Source organism: Schistocerca cancellata, chromosome 4, assembly GCF_023864275.1.
Source record: "Schistocerca cancellata isolate TAMUIC-IGC-003103 chromosome 4, iqSchCanc2.1, whole genome shotgun sequence".
In the NCBI taxonomy this organism is placed as follows: Eukaryota; Metazoa; Arthropoda; class Insecta; order Orthoptera; family Acrididae; genus Schistocerca; species Schistocerca cancellata.
In genome coordinates, this window is record NC_064629.1 from 211,260,702 (window position 1) to 211,282,699 (window position 21,998).

Below are 21,998 nucleotides of genomic sequence, written 5' to 3' on the forward strand. Positions count from 1 at the left end.
GTAGGCGCTCAAATTTCCTATTAGTCTCAGTGTAGGTCAGTTGGTCCTGGGTCTTATATTCCATGATTTTCCTCTTTCTGTAAAATCCTGCAGTCTGGTGAGCAAGATGAATTACGCTCTCTGCAGTTGACACAGATGGGAGGCTGGGCACATGTAGTACTGGGATGTTATGGATGACCACAATCTCAACATGTGACACTGAAAGTACAGCGGGGAGACATATGGCCAAACTTCCAGCACTTAAAGCACCGCATCAGGAGAGGGGCTTGACATCACAGTGGTAGACCATCACCCTGTCCTTGTCGGGCAATGTGTCACCCTCGAAGGCCAAGATGAAGGCACGGTGGCAACTTGATTATCCCTCGGACCCCTATGGACGTGCCGGACGAAACGAACACCTCGCTGCTCTAAATTGGTGCGCAGCTCGTCGTCAGACTGCTAAAGAAGGTCCCTGTGGAATATAATACCCTGGACCATATTTAAGTTCTTATGGGGCGTGATGGTAACAGAAACAGCCCCTCATTTGTCACATGCCAGTAATGCCCCTGACTGGGTACAGGATGCTGTTTTTATAAAAGACTGACCCAGAGCGCATTTTGGACAAGCCCTCCACCTCCCAGAACTAGTCCTCCAAATGCTTCACAAAAAACTGAGGCATCATGGACATGAAAGATTCCCCATCAACTCTCATACATACGAGGTACCGCGGTGAATAAGTTTCACTGTCATCCTTAGCCTGGCGTTCCTACCATGGTGTGGCCATGGAGGGCAACGATTTGGAGTCATATTTCTTAGCATTGATGTTGACTTCGCCTGCTTAGAGACTGGGGGCTGTGGCCCACCAGCAAGAGATGATGTACTACGCTTCATGGCGTGCCATCCGCCCTGATGCCACCCACTCCAACCAGGGGCCCTCTCCACGGGCGCCACCCAGCCTCAGGAACGGCCACCTGGCAGGATGGCCTTTGCCAGGAGTCCCGATGTCCCAGAAAGAAGGGCATCTACTCCATGGCATACATGGGAAGTTAACAGTGCAGGCATAAGCAGAGCGATCCCTGTGTTTTCAGGCGGCTACAACCAACAGGGCACATGGCGGCCTCACCACAACCCACAACGGACTGGCTACCATGCTGGATATGGGACGCTAAGAAGTCCATGGTCATCGTCAGCGCAGAAAGCGTCACTGCATAGTGTAAGGTGGAAAACGCACCCAGGAAGGTGTCCTTGCCCAAGAGATGGAAAATGAGTGGGACTGAATGCGACAATGAGAACGTGGGCTAAAGATCTCAATGCATGATGGACATGTTGCATCATGTAAGGCGCCCTTCCCGAATTGGCTCACTCTTCGGCAAAATTTAGAAAGATGGAGGTCAAACCCGTCAGAGGACCATCACATAAAAGCCGAAATGTGTGACTTCTTTTAGTCACCTCTTATCACACGCAGGAATACCTAGGACCTATTCTAACCCTCAGACCCGCAGGGGGGGAAACTGGGTCTAGAATGCAGTATGTGAAACAAATTAAGGCAATAATATCTTGTGACAGGTTTGTCTCTCAATTTTCACAATCACTGCTTAAAGTTAAAAAAAAAAGCCACAAACATTTTAACTATCCTACGACATTTTATTTACAGTGGCTTGGTAACTTCCTTACTGAAACATCACCTCATTCACCCACTAGCTCTGGGTTCAGTCACCAGACTACTAGATTTTTTATCTAACTTTAACCCAATATTCAAATTCAGCAATAATATGCACACATTAAATATACTATCTCAAACAAATCTTCATTTCAACAATAAGCCCCTCAAAACCAGATCAAAGAAACACAATGGAAAACAACCATAAATTACCACATAGCCCAACTATTTTAAAACAAGCTCATCAGTTTGCTTTACTTTTACACATCAATTAACCTACCTCCCAACATTCTTACATCCTGAGCAACCAAGTTGCAACTAACTCAATTGGCGCTGTTGAGTATATTGAAAGTACACATAAAGAAACAATAATCATTTTTCTATGGCACTGATGAGCCAAAACATCATGACCACTGTACACCACAAGATTCAATGCCACATGGTAGCATTGCAGGCATATGACATAGTAAGGAAAGTATGTAAGTGCAGCAGGGATGGATGGGGCATTCATTCTACCGATGATATGGGATGCAAATAAGGAAATTCAATGATGTAAGTGACTTCAATAAATGGCAGATTGTTGTGGCTCAGCACTTGGGAATGAGTTATCTCTGAAACAGCGAACTGGTTAGCTGTTCGCATGCTACTATCTCAAGTGTTTATGGAAAGTGGGTGAAGGATGGTGAAACCACAAATAGGTGATAAGGTTTTGGATGTCAAAGTCTCATCACAGAAAGTGGAGGTTGGAGTCTTGCTCATTCTGTAAAGCAGGATAGGGGACAATTTGTGGCAGATCTGGTGCCAGTATAATGCCAGTGCAAGCACAAATGTTCTGGAGCATACAATTCGGTGCACACTGTTGGACATGAGGCCCACAGTACAACCCTTACATGTTCCCATGTTGACCCAATGGCATCATCAGTTTCAATATCAGTGAGCATGAGATCTTAGAGAATGAACTGTGGAGTAATGGAAACTTGTTACCTCATCAGGTGCAACATGTTTCTTGTTACACCATGTCAATGATCATGTCCAGGTACACAATCATCCAAGTGTACAACTGGTTTCAACATACAAAGCCACACAGACACCAGTTATTAGAGATAGTATTATGCAATAGAGGACATTTATTTAAGCTTCCATGGGCTTGTGGTACTGATTAAAGGCACCATGGCAGCTGGCGAATAAGTGAACATTACTGCACACCTGCATCGCTTCATGCTTGATGTCTTCTCCAATGACAATGACATTTTCCAGCAGGACGGAAGTCTGCATCACATGGCCAGAAACATACTACAGTGGTTTGAGGAGCACAACAGTGAACTCATTTTGACATGAAACTTCCTGGCAGATTAAAACTGTGTGCCCGACCGAGACTCGAACTCGGTCGGGCACACAGTTTTAATCTGCCAGGAAGTTTCATATCAGCGCACACTCCGCTGCAGAGTGAAAATCTCATTCTGGATCATTTTGACATCTTTACCACCAAATTTATCTGATCTTAGCCCAATGGAACACATCGGGGATGCTATCAGGCACGAACTCCACATACACAAACAAGAAGCCGATAATTTATGGGGTTTTTGTGACCTGTGTATACAAATCTGTTGCTACATATCTCTGGACTTATAAAATTCATGCCACACAGAATCAGTCCTGTATTACATTTCGAAAGTAGACTGACACATTATTAAACAGGTAGTCTTCATGCTTTGGCCCATCAGTGAATAATGCCAAGAATAAATAATCCAACATTTATTTTTCACACCATCACACATGCACACAGAAAGTGGACACATGGTGACTTTTTTTCTATACAGGTATACACCAACTAATTTTATTAATTTCTTGCCCAATTTCCTTTTTTATCATTTCTACTGTGCCTGCCCTGAACTGTTAACTTTCATAGTTAATCCAAGAACAGTTTCATTTCCTGCAGCCTTTTCATTTGCAGGATGAAGGAATCCCTAATAAACAATAGCTCGGTCACCTTTTGTTTGTCTGTATAGTTCTGCAACCTAACACCAATTATTTCCTCAGTTTTCTTTTGTTTAACTTTTAATATTTATCACTTAAATGTATGTTCTACTAATCCTTTACTTCACACTTTACATTCAAACTGGAAAGTATTTTCAACACAATTGACAATGCTGAAACTTAAAACTATGTAGAAACTCTAACATTATAGCTTGTAAGGAGGAGTGGTGGGAACATTGCAACATAGAATGATGCATACATTTTAAAACTGAATTACAGCAACATCCCAAATACCAATAAAACTTTACTGGTGAAAATTCCAAGCAGTGTGGGTCAATGCATTCAGAATAATTTTAGCCATTATGTGTAAAATCCCCCCATGAACCATGGACCTTGCCGTTGGTGGGGAGGCTTGCGTGCCTCAGCGATACAGATGGCCGTACCGTAGGTGCAACCACAACGGAGGGGTATCTGTTGAGAGGCCAGACAAACAAGTGGTTCCTGAAGAGGGGCAGCAGCCTTTTCAGTAGTTGCAAGGGCAACAGTCTGGATGATTGACTGATCTGGCCTTGTAACATTAACCAAAACGGCCTTGCTGTGCTGGTACTGCGAACGGCTGAAAGCAAGGGGAAACTACGGCCGTAATTTTTCCCGAGGACATGCAGCTCTACTGTACGATTAAATGATGATGGCGTCCTCTTGGGTAAAATATTCCGGAGGTAAAATAGTCCCCCATTCGGATCTCCGGGCGGGGACTACTCAGGAGGACGTCGTTATCAGGAAAAAGAAAACTGGCGTTCTACGGATCGGAGCGTGGAATGTCAGATCCCTTAATCGGGCAGGTAGGTTAGAAAATTTAAAAAGGGAAATGGATAGGTTAAAGTTAGATATAGTGGGAATTAGTGAAGTTCGGTGGCAGGAGGAACAAGACTTTTGGTCAGGTGATTACAGGGTTATAAATACAAAATCAAATAGGGGTAATGCAGGAGTAGGTTTAATAATGAATAAAAAAATAGGAGTGCGGGTTAGCTACTACAAACAGCATAGTGAACGCATTATTGTGGCCAAGATAGACACAAAGCCCATGCCTACTACAGTAGTACAAGTTTATATGCCAACTACCTCTGCAGATGATGAAGAAATAGATGAAATGTATGACGAGATAAAAGAAATTATTCAGGTAGTGAAGGGAGACGAAAATTTAATAGTCATGGGTGACTGGAATTCGTCAGTAGGGAAAGGGAGAGAAGGAAACATAGTAGGTGAATATGGATTGGGGGGAAGGAATGAAAGAGGAAGCCGCCTTGTAGAATTTTGCACAGAGCATAACTTAATCATAGCCAACACTTGGTTCAAGAATCATAAAAGAAGGCTGTATACCTGGAAGAATCCTGGAGATACTAAAAGGTATCAGATAGATTATATAATGGTAAGACAGAGATTTAGGAACCAGGTTTTAAATTGTAAGACATTTCCTGGGGCAGATGTGGATTCTGACCACAATCTATTGGTTATGAACTGCAGATTGAAACTGAAGAAACTGCAAAAAGGTGGGAATTTAAGGAGATGGGACCTGGATAAACTGAAAGAACCAGAGGTTGTAGAGAGTTTCAGGGAGAGCATAAGGGAACAATTGACAGGAATGGGGGAAAGAAATACAGTAGAAGAAGAATGGGTAGCTCTGAGGGATGAAGTAGTGAAGGCAGCAGAGGATCAAGTAGGTAAAAAGACGAGGGCTAATAGAAATCCTTGGGTAACAGAAGAAATATTGAATTTAATTGATGAAAGGAGAAAATATAAAAATGCAGTAAATGAAGCAGGCAAAAAGGAATACAAACGTCTCAAAAATGATATCGACAGGAAGTGCAAAATGGCTAAGCAGGGATGGCTAGAGGACAAATGTAAGGATGTAGAGGCTTGTCTCACTAGGGGTAAGATAGATACTGCCTACAGGAAAATTAAAGAGACCTTTGGAGAGAAGAGAACCACTTGTAGGAATATCAAGAGCTCAGATGGCAACCCAGTTCTAAGCAAAGAAGGGAAGGCAGAAAGGTGGAAGGAGTATATAGAGGGTTTGTACAAGGGCGATGTACCTGAGGACAATATTATGGAAATGGAAGAGGATGTAGATGAAGACGAAATGGGAGATAAGATACTGCGTGAAGAGTTTGACAAAGCACTGAAAGACATGAGTCGAAACAAGGCCCCGGGAGTAGACAACATTCCATTTGAACTACTGATGGCCTCGGGAGAGCCACTCATGACAAGACTCTACCATCTGGTGAGCACGATGTATGAGACAGGCGAAATACCCTCAGACTTCAAGAAGAATATAATAATTCCAATCCCAAAGAAAGCAGGTGTTGACAGATGTGAAAATTACCGAACTATCAGTTTAATAAGTCACAGCTGCAAAATACTAACGCGAATTCTTTACAGACGAATGGAAAAACTGGTAGAAGCCGACCTCGGGGAAGATCAGTTTGGATTCCGTAGAAATGTTGGAACACGTGAGGCAATACTGACCTTACGGCTTATCTTAGAAGAAAGATTAAGAAAAGGCAAACCTACGTTTCTAGCATTTGTAGACTTAGAGAAAGCTTTTGACAATGTTAACTGGAATACTCTCTTTCAAGTTCTGAAGGTGGCAGGGGTAAAATACAGGGAGCGAAAGGCTATTTACAGTTTGTACAGAAACCAGATGGCAGTTATAAGAGTCGAGGGGCATGAAAGGGAAGCAGTGGTTGGGAAAGGAGTAAGACAGGGTTGTAGCCTCTCCCCGATGTTATTCAATCTGTATATTGAGCAAGCAGTAAAGGAAACAAAAGAAAAATTCGGAGTAGGTATTAAAATTCATGGAGAAGAAGTAAAAACTTTGAGGTTCGCCGATGACATTGTGATTCTGTCAGACACAGCAGACGACTTGGAAGAGCAGTTGAACGGAATGGACAGTGTCTTGAAAGGAGGATATAAGATGAACATCAACAAAAGCAAAACGAGGATAATGGAATGTAGTCAAATTAAGTCGGGTGATGCTGAGGGAATTAGATTAGGAAATGAGACACTTAAAGTAGTAAAGGAGTTTTGCTATTTGGGGAGCAAAATAACCGATGATGGTCGAAGTAGAGAGGATATAAAATGTAGACTGGCAATGGCAAGGAAAGCGTTTCTCAAGAAGAGGAATTTGTTAACATCGAGTATAGATTTAAGTGTCAGGAAGTCGTTTCTGAAAGTATTTGTATGGAGTGTAGTTATGTATGGAAGTGAAACATGGACGATAACTAGTTTGGACAAGAAGAGAATAGAAGCTTTCGAAATGTGGTGCTACAGAAGAATGCTGAAGATAAGGTGGGTAGATCACGTAACTAATGAGGAGGTGTTGAATAGGATTGGGGAGAAGAGAAGTTTGTGGCACAACTTGACCAGAAGAAGGGATCGGTTGGTAGGACATGTTTTGAGGCATCAAGGGATCACAAATTTAGCATTGGAGGGCAGTGTGGAGGGTAAAAATCGTAGAGGGAGACCAAGAGATGAATACACTAAGCAGATTCAGAAGGATGTAGGCTGCAGTAGATACTGGGAGATGAAGAAGCTTGCACAGGATAGAGTAGCATGGAGAGCTGCATCAAACCAGTCTCAGGACTGAAGACCACAACAACACAACAACATTATGTGTAATTCTTTACCTTTTGAAATACAGCACCACATACACGGCTCAGGCACAGCATTCACTCTTTGTAAGAGCGTGGCGTGTATTCCATTTCTCATTTCAGTTCCAGAACTAATTAAAAAAACTACAGGAAGCTAATACTGAAATACCTGCTCTAGTCAGTTACTGAAGCACAATGGGCACTTTTGCTCTCATTCCCTGTGCTTATAGCCAATCATGGAGACCTGTATCTATGAAAGGAACAGTGCAGCAGTCAAATTTAGATTCATTCTCAAGATGTTAACTGATCCAATCTCAGGCCACCATAATTAAAATTTTCAACACTTTTCTAAATTGGTTATGAGTAATACCTTACCACTGTACAGTGTGTCACTGTATGATTTTTGGCACAGTAACTTAAACTCATTTAACTATTAATTTTTCTTTCCAGCAATTTAAGTAGAGCATATACCTTCATTTAGCTCATATTTCCAGAAAGTAGAATACATTTTAAGTTGAATCAGATCTTTGCAACAGTAGTTAGTTTACATATACTTACAAATAGGCCTAATTTTTTTTTTTGGTAATTTAATTGGCTTATTCTTACTGAAGTATGATTTTTATTACAAGCAAAAAGTGCCGGCTTGCTGTAGAACTGTTTGTTCTGGGGTCTGGTGTGATGGGTGCTGTAGTTTTCTTTTCCACTGTGGAGATTGTAGTGCTTTGGGAATTGGAGAAGTAAATGAGGTTTTTCAGTGGTTTTGCAGGATATGTAGCTGACACAGGAAGATGAAACAGGAGGAGAAAATGCAGCTCTTCAGGCTAAATTAAGAAGGCAAGGAAAGATACGGTTAGGTTAAGGAGGAAGAAGGGTAAAAGGAGCTGTGAAGAGGCAAAAGGTAATGACAGCTTTGTGGTGAAAGTGATAAATAAATTTGACCTGTTACACCAGTTAGAAACTGTCAAGTCTTGGACAGAGGTAGGTGAAGACAGGGCACAACATACTTCCAGCAGTAAATTGGGGAGTAAGAATTTGGTGGAATCAGTAAATAAAAAAAAGTTTTTTTGTTAGGTAGTCCTCATGCTAGAGGTGTTGGACAATTTTTCAGGATAAACTACAATCACAATATCAGGTCACCAACTTTTTAAACCTAGTGCTGGTCTGGAGCAGGTCACAAGAGGGTTTAGGATCACTTGGCAAAGACTTCACCACGGAAGACCCATGCTTATAGTGGATGGGCCAGGTAATAGTTTGACAGAGATTCTGGGTATAATATAGAATGTGACCTGGATAACTGCATCAGCATCATGACATGCCATTGTTGTTGACGCCCATACAATGTCCCAATGTTTACACAGTCCAATTTTTACACAATCCAATCTAGCCACTGTCACAAATGATGATGATGATGATGATGATGATGATGATAACACAAACACCCATTCCCCGGGCAGAGAAAATCCCCAACCCGGCCGGTAATCGCCCCCAGGACCCTGTGATCTAGAGGCAGCAACACTAGTCACTACCGTAGGTCTCTAGAAGAGCGTAGCATTCCAAAAGATTGGAAAAGGGCACAGGTCATCCCCATTTTCAAGAAGGGACATTGAACAGATGTGCAGAACTATAGACTTATATCTCTAACGTCAATCAGTTGTAGAATTTTGGAACACTTATTATGTTCAAGTATAATTACTTATCTGGAGGCTAAAAATCTACTCTGTAGAAATCAGCATGGGTTTTGAAAAAACGATCTTGTGAAACCCAGCTCGCGCTATTCATCCACGAGACTCAGAGGGCCATAGACATGGGTTCTCAGGTAGATGCCGTGTTTCTTGACTTCCGCAAGTTGTTTGATACAGTTCCCCACAGTCGTTTAATGAACAAAGTAAGAGAATATGGACTATCAGACCAATTGTGTGATTGGATTGAAGAGTTCCTACATAACAGAACGCAGCATGTCATTCTGAATAGAGAGACGTCTTCCGAAGTAAGAGTGATTTCAGGTGTGCCACAGGGGAGTGTCGTAGGACCGTTGCTATTCACAAAATATATAAAAGACCTTGTGGATAACACAGGAAGTTCACTGAGGCTTTTTTCGGATGAAGCTGTAATATATCGAGAGGTTGTAACAATAGAAAATTGTACTGAAATGCAGGAGGATCTGCAGCGAATTGACGCATGGTGCAGGGAATGGCAATTGAATCTCAATGTAGACAAGTGTAATGTGCTGTGAATACATGGAAAGAAAGATCCTTAATCATTTACCTACAATATAGCACGTAAGCAACTGGAAGCAGTTCATTCCATAAATTATCTGGGAGTAGGCATTAGGAGTGATTTAAAATGGAATGACTATATAAAATTAATCATCGGTAAAGCAGATGCAGACTGAGATTCATTGGAAGAATCCTAAGGACATGCAATCCGAAAACAAAGGAAGTAGGTTACAGTACACTTGCTCACCCACTGCTTGAATACTGCTCACCGGTGTGGGATCCGTACCAGACAGGGTTGATAGAAGAGAGAGAGTAGATCCAACGGAGAGCAGCGCGCTTCATTACAGGGTCATTTAGTAATCGCAAAAGCGTTACGGAGATGATAGATAGACTCCAGTGGAAGACTCTGCAAGAGAGATGCTCAGTAGCTCGGTACAGGCTTTTGTTGAAGTAAGAGAACATACCTTCACCGAGGAGTCAAGCAGTATATTGCTCCCTCCTACATATATCCCGCAAACAGACCATGAGGATAAAATTAGAGACATCAGAGCCCACACAGAGGCATACCGTCAATTTTTCTTTCCACGAACAATACGAGACTGGAATGGAAGGGAGAACCAATAGAGGTACTCAAGGTACCCTCCACCACAAACCGTCAGGTGGATTGCGGTGTATGGATGTAGATGTACCACGAGCTGCGGACATGGTTCCTGGAGATTTTAATGTACATTTTCTTAACAACTCTTACTGGAAGAGTTTACTAGTCAGGAACACAACCATTCAACTTAATTCCTACTGCAAACTTCCCAACTAGGGTAGTCAACTGCTCATGAACAACCGTAACATCTTTATGGAAAGGTCTAATGAACAAAATTACATTACGAAAGTAATGGTCAATGGTATCTCAGACCATGACGTGCAGTTCCCTTTGTTAAATGTTAATACTGAATATGATATAAAATCTACTAATTCTTATTCAAATGGGAAGTTAGTAAGCCAAAATGCTATTACTTTAGGACACTCCTCGAAGACATGAGCGAGAGTGATGTATAAAGTGCTCATGGAATGAATGAAAAATATGACACTAGTAATTAATGTCCTTCCTTTGCTAGAATACTGTTTTCCCCTAAAACTAACACTGATTCAACTACAGTCTACAAAGAAACCACAGATTACTCAATGAATAAAAATATCCTGTAAACCAAAAAAGGAAACAATTTCCATCAGTCAGAAAGAGCTCTGATGGTGCTATAGCTCATTACACTGCCAAATACTGAGGATAGTAATACGGACATCAAAGCAAAAATATTACGAGGGAAAGATAATCAGATCAGAAAGCAAAATAAAGATAATAATATGGGAATAGTGAAGTAGGAGACTGGCAGAACCAGGTGTGAAGAGGAGCAGAAAGCATTTACAGTAAACAACACATTTATAACAGATGTGTGCTTTGTTGCAAAACTTTAATGAGCATTTCATAACTGTTCCTGAAAAGTTGGGGTTGTCAGATTCAATTGGTGCTGCCATGGAATATCTCTGGCAATTCTTTACAAATATCTTTAGTAAAATAAAAGTGAACCTTACAAAACCAATACAATAAATGTCCATCAAAAAAATCCTCAAAATCAAAAAATCTACAGGTTATTATAACACATCAACAAAGTTAATTAAAAACTGTTCTTCTGGGTTTAACAACGTATTGAGCTATCTGTGCAACCAGTCATTTATCACAAACATTTCCTGAATGACAAATAGGCTGAAGTTACAACTTTGTTTACGAAAGACAATACAGAACTAACATCAAAATTTCCAACAAGCTTCACTTTTACCAACATTCTCAAAATATTTCATTAAGGTAATATACACTAAGCTTCTTAGCCACCTGACAGCAAAAAATATATTGTCAAAGTCACAGTTAGGATTGCTAAAGATTTCTGATACTGAGAAGATTATTTACACACACAGTAAGAATTTACTCAATTCATTAGACAATAAATTATACGCTGCTGGTGTATTTTGTAATAGTCGAAGACATTTTACTACGAAAAATCACACTATCCTTTTAAGTAAATTAGACATTACGGTGACACAAGGTATGCAGCAAAATGGTTCAAATCATCTGCCTCTGACAGGAATGTCAATAAGGGATTATATTCTGAGGTAGCTCATCAAGCCAAGCTCAAGTTTTCCGGGTAAAAAAATGTGCAATAAGAATTATTTGTAGCATGAACTGAAGAACATCCTGCAGATGTCTGTTTAGGGAACTATGGATACTAATTACTGCTTTCCCAGATATTTCTTCCTTAATGAAATTTGTCATTACAGATAATCTTTCTCAAACCAACAGCTCAGTTCATGGAATCAGTACTAGAAACAAAAACCTTTGATAAAGCCAATTTGGTCCAGAAATGTGTCCATTACTCCGGAACACAGATTTTTTAAAAACTTGCCAGCAGTCATAAGAAGTTTAACTAGTAATAAAGTTCAGTTTAAGACAAGATTAAAGGGTTTATTGGTGGCTAACTCCTTTCACTCCTTTGATGAATTTATTGGTTAAACAAACTCGTTTGCATTTTACTGATAATATCAAATGACCTTAGTATTTTGGCTTCTGCACAAATTCAATGAAGTAATGGGATCATTGTAAATAAGTGCTATAAAATGATTTTTCAATTTGATGATGTGTGGCTACAAAAGCAAAAGAATTATCGCATGCACCTCAATGTAATGAGCATTTACCTTTGTAGTTACAAGTTATTACCTTTTAAACAACAATATGATTACAATTTTTTTCCCACATTCTATCATTTCACTTGGGATCTGTGGGATGTACATTGCAATATTTGTTTTTTTTTTTTAATATTTATTGCATATTCTTGTTACTGAGATCCACATCTTGGAGACACTTTTCACTATGGATCCTTTGGAACAAAATGTATATCTAATCCAAGCTGGCCTAATCTCATCAGAGGGTAAGAAGCTTACCTCCAAGAGGCCCAATTCCCAGTCCTACAAGCAGAAAGTAACCTTAATTTCACAGAAGAAAGCAGGGTTAGTTGGAGAAGATTAGAATGAAGGCGACGGAGACATGTCATTACAACTCTAAGATTCGGATGGACACACCTGTTGTGATAACAAGGTAGGAGATGTGAAGAGGGAGAATGTGCCAGAATAGGTCAAAGATCGTGCATTGGTACACACTGTGCAGTTCCTGCTCAGAGATGATGGAAGGGTCTTACTAAGAAGCATCACTTAAAAAAAAAAAAGATACATGGAAAATAAAAAGAATAAGGTAATTAAGAAATATGAAGAGCAAAAGTGCCTACCATTAAACTGGCAGTAAACAGAAATGGAAACAAGAGAACTGTCCACCTTAAGGACATCCAGTACCCAGCTGCTGAACAGGACCTACAGCATGATTCAAGAGAAGTTCACCCCAGCCATTTATTCCTTCCTGAGAAATGCCTAAATTAATACTGCCTTACAGCATTATGAGTCACATTGCTCCCAAGTAAAAATCCAGTATCATAACCATTTCACTAGTTTGCTTAGTACATGTTTACATTGGATACAAGGTGGATGGATGGGGAGGATGGCGGGGGAATTTATAGGGGGTCATGACCCCTCCCCCAAAAAACACACACACACACACACACACACACACACACACACACACACACACACACACACAATTCCTTTATGCTTCATGTTGTGTTTGAGCAACCAATTCCTTCTTTTAGAAAAGTTTCCTTCTCTGTTCAGTCCAGCAACTCTTCATTAGTTATCCAATCTACCCACCTAATTTTCATATTTCTTATAAAGTTTCTGTTCACTTTTTGTCTGTTTATCATCCACTTTCACTAGTATACAAGGCCACACAATGAACATCCAGAGATGCTTTTCTTGGAACATTGTTTCAAGACAAACAGTGATCTATTAATATTATGACTGACTTAATAAACAAAGTCGTGATTGGATTTCAGCAGCTAATTTTTATTTTTTAGATGACCGGCTTTGGTCTTCTATGAGACCATCAGCTCTATATTCCTTGATGACAGGAGGAATTGCTGGCATCAAGCGGGTTCATCTGCACAGGCATCGAGAACACTGCAGGTTCCTACAGTGGTCAAGGAGTATAGATCTGATGATGGTATCTCAGAAGATCAATACCAGTCATCTAAGAAATAAAATTTAACAACTTAAATGCAATCACAACTGTGTTTATTAAATAAGCTTTCCTTGTTATTGCCATTCTACTTTTCTCCTTAGTTTCCTCAAGCCCACTCAATGTGCAGATCAAATATCATCAGGGATAGGCTACAAGTATGTCTCACTTTCCTCTCAACCATTGTGTCCCTTTCTTGTCTTTCAGTTCTTGTAACACTTGTCCATATTCTGTACAAGTTGCAGACACCCTTTTTATCTTGAGTTTTATCCCTGCTACCTTCAGAATTTCAAACATTATTGCATCGCTCAACACACTCAAAAACCTCCTCTAAGTCTACCAACCCTAAAAACAAAGGTTTGCCTTTCTTTAACTAATATTCTAAAATGTCATAGTTAGTACCGCTTCTTATGTTAAGTCTGTTTTATGTATTTAGAGAATAAAAATCTGCTTCAGTTGCTAGTAATTTTTAAATTTATTCCAAGACCAGTTTTGAAGCTCAAAGCTCCATCTTCAGGAGCTACTAAATAATTATGAACACATAAATGCCTAGCAGTTGGGAAAGTCAGTTATACATTTATGTTTTCATAATTCTTTTGTGGCAACTGACGATGAGGCTTTATGCTTCGAATCCAGTCTTGGATAGTGATGTAAGCTGGGCAAATGCCCAGAGGGCAGGACATTTATAAATGGGCACTTGTCTGGGAACTTGTCCAAAGCAGTTTTAAATGCCCAAAATCTGGGCATTTATAAAAGTACTTTTTAACATTTTTACAGCAATAATGTTAAATTTACCAATTAAAATAAGGGACGAGACGATACTCCCGACATTAAAAGTTACTAAGTGTTACATTTAAACTTACATGTATCATTCATTGACTTTATTACTAAGAATAAAAGGAAAGGGGGAGGGAGGGAGAGAGCATGTGTTTTGTACCGAGAAAGGGCATGTGTTGTTGGCAGTTGCTTATCATTTATAATGTTACCAGTTCTACTCTTCACTCTCAGTCGTTCTCTATCGCACGCACGTACACGTGCATGCACACAGACTGAACAGCTGTGCACTGATAAGCTGGGAAAAAAAAAAACATCGTCCATAAGTCACCACTTTTTAATGTAACACTTTACAATCCGTGTCAAATCTCTGAATATTACTGAAGAATGATTATCGATAGCAAAATTATTACTGAATGTATTAAATAGCTTGCATGTGTTATTTGATGATAAATTCATTCTTAAATGTTAAACTATTTTCAGTAAAAAAAAAATGCTTTACTGTCAGATGTAGCAACAGTTGAGAAACTATAGTTTTCCACTCTGCTCCTTCTTTTATTTATTTTCTTATGGCTGCACTACTGTAAAGATAACACTAACATAAAAAGGATTTAATAACAAAGAATCAATGCCCACCTTGAAGCTAACCATCTTGACCCTACAGTATGAAGTAATAACATGAAGCCTATTGAGACGCTTGATGCAATAAGCTTTGTTTGTGGCACAACAAAGAACACTGGAATAAATGGTATTTAGGTTAGAGAGAACCTGGTTGGTTATATAGACAAACAAGGAATTTGGTCCAGAAACAGTATGTGGGACAGTGAGTTCTCCCCCACATGAAGATAATCATTGTGCAAATCATTTGTGGTGTTTATGTTTAAGAAAAACTTGTGAATTGGCAGAAGTTGGCATAAAAATTCTGAGCACACCAGTTACATCTGCTGCTACAGAGTGTGCCTTCATTACTTCTGGATGGATCCACAGTAAAAAAAGGAACATACTCAAAGCAGAGAGAGTTGCAAAACTAACCGAACTGGAAGTTGACGAAGGGAGCAGGAACACAACATAAGCCTGTTGATCCCAAGAAAAAAGCAACGCTGAACAGCCAAAGCAAAGACAAAATGGAAAGGAACCCAGTAGTCCACAAGAAATCAGACACAGGAGACTATGATTCAGAGTGAAGATCAAGATACTGATTGAGACCAATTTTTTAATTTTTTTTTTTTTGCAGTAGTACAGTATAAGTAGAAATACTATCTACAGGCTAAATTAATTTTAAACCTGAATATTATTTTCTTTTTTATGAAGCAGTACCCCAAGACTTGACCTCATTGACGCTGTAAAAAGTTACATTTATAGTACAATTTATTTCCCCTAATAACTCTCCCCTAACTTTCTAGTAACTTTTTCAACAAGGTTACCCAACAACTAAAGAAGCAGTGTTGCAAAACACCTTTACCAATACACAATATTACCTTTAAATTTTTTTATAGGTGCCCCTTATCAATTAATCTTTAAAATGCCTGGGTATTTATCCTGAGCATTTGCCCCAATTTATAAATGTACAAGTATTTTACACCATTAGTCTTGGAATAAATTTGAAAAATCACTAGCAACTGAATTATTATTTATTCTATAAATACATTCCTCAGCTACATATGTTCACCTCATCAAATATTTTCCGTCTTACGTACCTTACTCTCCCAAGGATCTCAAAAATGTTGAGGAATTCTCACAGTATCACGTCTCTCATCTAATCTTCATCTACTTTCTCTTCCCTTTCTGTAATACTGTCTTCATGTTTGTTTTCCTTGTACAGCCCGTGTGTACATTCCTTCCATCTTTTAGCCTTTTCCCCCTTGCTTAGTACATGCTTGCCACCTGAGCATACACGTACCTCTTTCTTTCTCCAAAATGTGTAATTTTCCTATATACAGCTTCTACATTTCCCAGTCATACATGCTTTTACAGCTTCACATTTATCCTCTATCCATTCCTGCTTTTATATTTTGTACTTTCTGTCAATCTCATTATTTTGACTTCTTCACAGCCCTTTGCCTTTTTCATTTTTGTATTTTGAACTCATGCTAACTGAACAGAATATATTGGGCCCTGGCATTTTGCTTGTTTGAACCTCTACTGCATCTATAAAAGCTACATGTTTGTCTTCTATTTTATTCTAATGTAATTTAATAGATTTGGTCAGTTCACATCTTTCCCCAGAGAAATGTTTTGCAATCTCTGTCTAACCACTCCACATTTCAGAAACCCATCTTGTTGAGAACAAAGCTGAGAGCCATGGTTGCATTATAATTCTTGTACACTGAAACAGTAACCACACACATACATAGTTTAAACAAGTTTATTCAAATTTAATCATTACCAGTTAGAGTTTCTTGCCTTCCTGCTGCAACTTTGTTTTGTAGGCTTTATTGCTTGTGTGGAGTGGTGCATATTTCAGTTCAGTCTATTTGCCATGTGTTTCTGTTACACGTTCTAATAATACTAAAGCTTCTTGGAAACTAACGCTCTTGTTAGCTATGTGAAGCTCAGGCACACTTTTTTTTATGTTGAACATGTGCACTGCCATAAAACTTGGGACAGAGTGCATTAACAAGTTCTGCAAGAATTTAACAGCACTGAAACACTGCAAGTACCGAAACATGGAAATTTTAAAATGTAGGTCTATAACAAATACATGACAAATTTGCCACACAGAAATGTAAACTACTGCATAAAACAAATAATTATTACAAAACATGGCCCCAATAGGAAAGCAAAAAGAGTCTGTAAGAGCCATTTGAAAACGGATTTGTTAGAGATTCAAATAAACTTGTTTACACCATACTTGCAGCTAGCTGTTGTTTCATATTACAAACCTAATAAATATGTATCAGAAACCTTCCTGTTCTCTAGGTTTCTTCCATGTATACAATCTTCTTTCATTATTCTTAAATCAAATATTAGTAATAACTAAACTGTGCTCTGCACAAAATTCTACCAGCTGCCTCTTTCGTTCCTTACACTCTAGCACATGTTGCTTCCCTATGTTTACTCTTCTTTCTTGGCTTACTTTCAAATTCCAGTCAACCATCAAAAATTTTTGTCTCCCTTAACTTTCACTTCACAGTATTTCAATCTCTTCTTCACCTGCATAGTTAGCACACTGCTATGATGGGAATTGGCTTTATGTGTAACCTGACTATGATAATGTTAGTATGGTGTCACAGCTTACCTAAATTCCAATTCTCTTATTCATTATTAGACCTACTCCTGCATTATCCCTATCTGAGTTAGTGTTTATAGCCCAGCACTCACCTGACCAGAAGTCCTGTTCTCCCTGAAACTGCACTTCACTATTTCCCACAATAACTTCAACCCAGCCACTTACACTTCCTAAATTCTCTGATGTATCTACTCCATTAAGCGATCCACATACTTATTCATTGAATGTCAGTTTTGCTTTTTTTTATATACATATCATCATCCTGATTAGGTCCCACACAGAGACGTGAATGGGGATTATTTTACCTCCAGGGTATCTGACCCAAGAGGACATTATCAACATGAAGCTATACAGAACAGCTGCATGTCCTTGGGAAACATAAAAGCTGCATTTTCCCCTACTTTCAGTCATTCCCAGTACCAGCAAGACAAGCTCGTGTCAATGTTATAGGGCCAGATCAGAAAAACATCCAGATTGTTGCTTGTCAACAACTAAAAATGTTGCTGTTCCTCTTCAGGATGCATGTTAGTATGGTATTTTCACATATACTCACTTGACAATGTTGCACTTATTCATTCTCTACCACTGATACACGGAAGCCATGCCATGAAGATCCTTGGTCCAATTTGGTAATGGGGGTTAGTGAGAATATGAATACTTTCACTCCTGAAAATGTTCTTAGATGGTTCTTCTTCACTTGGTACTGAATTTGTCAAAAATAATTCATAACATGTTCCATAACATATCTATATCTACATCTATACTCTGCAAACCACCATGATGTGCATAGTAGATGGTACATCTCACTGTACCAGTTATTAGGGTTTATTCCTGTTCCATTCACATATGGAGCACAGGAAGAATGATTGATTGAATGAATGCCTCTGTGCGTGCACTAATTACTCTAATTGTATCCCCACAATCCATGTGAGTGATACGTAGGGGGTTGTAGTGTATCCCTACAGAAATCATTTAAAGCCGGTTCTTGAAACATTGTTAATAGACTTTCTCGGGATAGTTAATGTCTGTCTGCAAGAATTCATGAGTCTGCCACTTCATTTCCTTCAGTGTCTCTGTGACACTCTCCCATGGATTAAACAAACCTGTGACCATTTGTACTGCCCTTCTCTGTACATGTTCAATATTGCCTGTTAGTTCTATTTGGCATGGGTCCCACACACTTGAATAATATTCTCGCATGGGATGCATGAGTGATTTGTAAGCAATCTCCTTTGTAGACTGATTGCACTTCCCCTGTATTCTATCAAGAAACCAAAGTCTACCACCAGCTCTACCCATAACTGAGCCTATGTGATCATTCTATTTTGTATCCCTACAGAGTGTTACATCCAGGTATTTGGATGAGTTGGCCGATTCCAATAGTGACTTATTGATATTATAGTCATAGAATACCTCGTTTTCTGTTTTGTGATGTACACACTTTTACACTGTTGAACGTTTAAAGCAAGTTCCCAATCTTTGCACCACTTTGAAATCTTACCAAGACCTGACTGAATATTTATGCAGCTGCTGTCAGACAGTACTTCATTTCATATCACTGCATCATCTTTGAAAAGCCTGATATTACTATTAATATTGTCTGAAAGGCCACTAATATACAACATGAACAGCAAGGGCTCCAAACACTTCCCTGGATTACACCTGAAGTTACTTCTACATTTGACGATAACTCTCCATCCAAGATAACATGCTGTGTCCTCCCTACTAAAATGTCCTAAATCCAGTCACAAATTTGACCTGATACACCATATGATTGTTCTTTTGACAATACACATACGTACAATATGGAGTCGAATGCTTTTTGGAAATCAAGAAACACTGCATCTACCTGGTGGCCCTGATTCCAAGGTTTCAGTATATCATGAGAGAAAAGTGTGAGTTAAGTTTCACATGAGCGATGTTTTCGAAAATCTTGCTAATTGGCATAGAGGAGATCATTCTGTTCAAGATATCTCATTATCTTTGAGCTCAGAATACGTTCTAAGATTCTACAACAAATCAATGTCAAAGGATATTTGACAGTAGTTTTGTGGATCACTCCTACTACCCTTCCTGCAGACAGGTGTGACCTGTGCCTTTTTCCAAGAACTGGGCATGGTGTTTTGTCTGAGGGAACTAATACAGTAGATTATAGTGGCAAGTTCAAGAAGGCTGTTTAGTACCACATCTGCAAAAATGTTGATATCCTCATAAAAGGAGATTTTGTCCCCTATCAAAGTGATACAAATAGCATTCCTACTGGTTGGTGAAAATGTCAAAGTACCAAATTCAAATGGATCACAGAAGGAAAAATATAAGCCTACTTGTGGAACTTATGTAGTGAAATCCTGTTGCACTTTCTCATAGTTTATGTATATGATATGTATCAAAATACTCAAAGACTTGTACATTATCAAACACGTTTTCTAAATTTACCTCACAATTTTAGTTTATATTGCAAAAAGTGTGTTAAATATGGCACAAACATAGACATCAAGAGATGCTATTGATCAGTCTGTTACCGCAATCTTTATTTCACTTTTACGTTCATTAGTTTTGCCAACTCACAACCACATTATCAGTTTCCAAACTGACAGATGTGTTTTTATGCTCCTGATCTCTCTGTCACCACATCCAAGATGTCACAGGTGATCCACTATTACACTAACTAAAATATACACTAGGAAGTGTATAAATATTATTATGGGGGTGGTAGGTGGTGATGTGTGTTAAACACTAAGCTCAGTCATCAGGTTATTAGCTGAAAGATGTGTACCCAGAAAGTGTCACTGTGGTATTAGCATACATATTTTCCTAACATAAATCATGCCATAAAGTTAGTTTTAGAAAATCTTCACCATGCAAACTGGAGAGTGTGTGCGCCACTGTTTGTCTAGGAAAAATTTTAACCATTAGATGTAGCATAAACATTCACACCACTATGATTAACATTCCCACATTTACCTATATTCTGCCAATCCCATACCCCCATGTTACTTAGTCTCACTGATACACCTTCAAAAATTTGTTTAATGCTATGTTTTGATTTCTAATACAAGTATACTAGGAGAGTAATTTTTTTACTAGCAGTTATGGGTACCTAACGCAAATCATGAATATTAAATTTATATGGGTACGCTACAGAAACTCAGACGTTTGTAAAAGCATCCACTGATGCCCCGTCTGACTTGTGGTGGGAATATAATCTGACAGGTCCTCCCTCTCCCCCTGAAACAACTATCTTTCTGCAAATAACTGGTATCTGTACATAATTAAGGAGACGCCTCAGCCCATTGTAAAGGTATCGCAAAAATATCTTCCAATATAACTACAAAGATCCCCCTTAACAGATATCAAAAAAACTGCGAACATTGACTTGTAAGTTTTGTGATGAAACAACTGAAGAAAAAAAGATATCCTTGTCCTTCACCATAAAACTGCAAGCAAATTCTGAAGTGACGCTCAATAATATATGTATCTTCGGATGAGGAAACAAAACCACAGCAAATAACGAATGAGCGATATACATTTGATGTGTCACCCGAAGCATGGTGCCCGCCAGTACTACTGTAGCCCAAATTTCGACTCCCTACACTGTACTAATTCGTCCACATGAAACAGCCGACTCTCATCAGTGTTCATCTACTCGCAGCTCCTCAGGATCCATAGCTTCCACAATGAAAAATAAAAAAAATATAGTACTATTCCAAGACCAGTGCATCAGGAAAGTAGTTCGTCTCCAACTATGTAAATATACATTTCTGGCGTTACAAAAACATCCCACTGGTTAGGAAACAATAGGGGTGTAAAACAGAATGCAATACGCAAATCGTTAGTTACATGAACAGTTATAAGAAAATATAGATGCTTTGCCTCCGTATTGTACTCAATAACGTATTTTTCGCCGGTCGTACGAGGAACGTACATTACACTTAACTCCGATTTATAAACAAAAACAAAAATGGGGTGCACAGATATACAGCCACTCACATTCGCGTTTTCCGATGATGATGAGTAACATAATATGTCAACTCTTCGAAACACATTTCCTTTCAATTTCACAGCATTCGCATTTCGCCGCCACAACACAGAGCATGCGCAACACAACTAATATGATCAAAGATAAACTATTGATGGGGGTGTGTGTGTTTTGTCGTTAACGCGAAACAGCTTTGGTACAACGTAGTTTATGCATAAGGAACTTTACTAAAGTAAAGTACATCATTATTCAGTGATTGAATCAGTACTGTTCGTTCACGAAATGAATACCTGAACGCTGGTCAACGAATAATTCAATAAAATGAAGCCAGGAATCCAAATAAAACTAAATTGACGCCACTGTGGGAGA

At 39.0% G+C, this 21,998-nt stretch overlaps 1 protein-coding gene across 3 annotated transcripts in view; it reads right to left on the reverse strand.

The window, feature by feature from the left end:
* LOC126184728 (uncharacterized) overlaps positions 1-21,772 on the reverse strand; it is a 171,079-nt gene extending 149,307 nt beyond the window's left edge. For all 3 annotated transcript variants that reach the window (XM_049927265.1, XM_049927263.1, XM_049927262.1), the window contains exon 1: positions 21,641-21,772. The gene's annotated coding sequence lies outside the window, so the exon portion shown is untranslated. The remainder of the gene's footprint in view (positions 1-21,640) is intronic.
* Positions 21,773-21,998: the final 226 nt, after the last annotated feature.